Source organism: Echinops telfairi, unplaced genomic scaffold (assembly GCF_000313985.2).
Source record: "Echinops telfairi isolate 266 unplaced genomic scaffold, ASM31398v2 ScPeMD7_1068;HRSCAF=1535, whole genome shotgun sequence".
NCBI lineage: Eukaryota > Metazoa > Chordata > Mammalia > Afrosoricida > Tenrecidae > Echinops > Echinops telfairi.
The window spans coordinates 2,999-5,181 of NW_022104966.1; the positions used below are offsets into that span (position 1 = coordinate 2,999).

At 36.4% G+C, this 2,183-nt stretch overlaps 1 pseudogene; it reads right to left on the reverse strand.

Annotated features, from left to right (window-relative positions):
- Positions 1-339: 339 nt before the first annotated feature.
- LOC115870475 lies at positions 340-910 on the reverse strand (annotated as a pseudogene).
- Positions 911-2,183: the final 1,273 nt, after the last annotated feature.

Sequence of the window (2,183 nt, forward strand, 5' to 3'; positions counted from 1 at the left end):
TATATGAACACAAACCATTCGCTTTATTATTACTAGATTTTAAAATTCAGAAAAAAATACTTTAAAAGACACCTCCGCTGCCCCAAGCACATTACCTGGTTTGACAGGTGTGGACTGAGATGGTGGAATCTGCACTGTAAATCTTTGGCTTGCCACTGACACTGGAGTTGCAACTTTATTTGGAGCAGATGCGGTTTGTGGCGCCGCTGTAGTTATAATTATAAGACCATGTTAGTTAGATGACTTGCTGTACAGGCTTATAGTCTGCATTCCTCAACATACTAGAAACTACCTTCAAAGCACTAATGAAAGATTAAAAAAAGAATCAGAAATAGCAGCAAAGTAACTTAAGAAAAATTTACTACTGCAATAGTAAAGTAGTAAAGAATACAGACCCGGAAGCCTAAGAGCTTGAATTTCAAACCAGGCTCTACTACTTACTAGCTCTATGTTCTCGGGCATGTTATGAAATCATTTTTACTTCTAATTTTATTATATCTCACTTGTATTATTTAATGGGTCAACACAGAGAAAAGTAGACAGTGGCATAGAAATCTTTTTTCTAAAAGAGACTTAAGTCACTAAGGTATTTCTTGGAACTTGCTTCAGTGATGTTTCTTATCTTTATTCTGGGACTCCAGTAAATATTTATCTCCTGCAGCTACCATGAGGGCAGCAAATTTCCATGTGAATCCTTTTACTATTGCACCTGGAAAGGAAATATTGTTTGAAAATCCACCCATTTATCTCCAAACTTCAATGCGGCCTCATGGGTCCCTTAGCCCTTGTGCAGCCAGCTTCTCCTGGACAGTTTCTAATGGTGTTCCTTCTATATTTCACTGTTTATAATCTGGAAGTTCCATTTTATGATAACCATGGCCATGGCCATGGCCATGTCCACGGGCTATGACTATAGGAAGCAATACTGAAGGCAATCTGACCTCTTAGAACAATCAAAGTGTAATCTTCCAGCTGGAACCCGACCTACTTAATCATTTTGTAACTCAGTGATTTCATCATTTCAGTAAAATGGAGGTAACAGTACCTATTTCATAGGATTGTTCTGAGAATTAAATAAAATAACCTATGTAAATCTCTTTAAACAGCATTTGGTACATATACACTAGTCAATTTTAGTCACATTACATGAAGCCATGAAGTTGAGAGCAAAAATAAACTAGCATATTAAGACCCCAAGTTTTTCAGTTACCTTTGGTGGCACTTTTATTTTTTAGTACTATTTTTTTTGTTTTAGGTGAAAGGTTATATGCAAACTAAGTTCCCCTTTAACTATTTTTGTTCCATGCCATTGGTTACACTTTTAAAATGTGTCAACATTCTCATTATTTCCATTCTGTTCCTATTGCTCTAGCTTCCCTACCTCTCCTTGGCTTCTCATCTTTAGTTTTGTGTAATTGTTAACAGCTTGGTAGGTAACACTTGCTGGAAGTCAGATGTTGTTTACGATGCCCATGAACCTAAGCTAACATACCTCTACAAAAAAGAAGTCCATTACCAAATATACCTCTTGGGGTCTGCAGGTGGGCATGCCAAACATTCCTTTTCTATACTCAAGAGATATTAAGCAGAGGGTCCTTGAGATAACTACTAGTTTAAACTACTCCTTGTCATCCAAATTCTATGCATTAATCCAAGGTACAACAAGGTAGGACTCAAATTAACACCCCATTTCATAAAACTTTCCTTACTTTGTTCAGAGACAAATCTGCCCTCATGTCTCTGAACTTTAATTCTTCAAAGGAGCATTATTTATAACTTGTCTCATTTGTTAAATTGTGACCCTTCACTATCATTTTTTTAAATCCTTAAGACGACATGGATTTTGTGCCGTGCTAATACTAAGCATTCAACAAAGTTCACTTAATGAATGCATTTCCCATATGATAAAGATTGACACATTGTCCTATGTCACATAAAAAATGCATTTATGGATACATATATTATCAATCTTGCCTAAGGAGAACTCATCTTTCCATATATCCCTTCCTCCTGGGCAATCTATATCTAGGGATAGGGTTGTTGAAGGTAACTATCATCATCTATAGAGACAAAGAGGAAGATAGTTCAAATGGGAGAGAAAAGATGAAATGTCCTTGGGGCTCCACTCAAGTGCTCCCTGAATGCAAGAATACTTTGTTCTATTAAATTGGCATTCTATGATG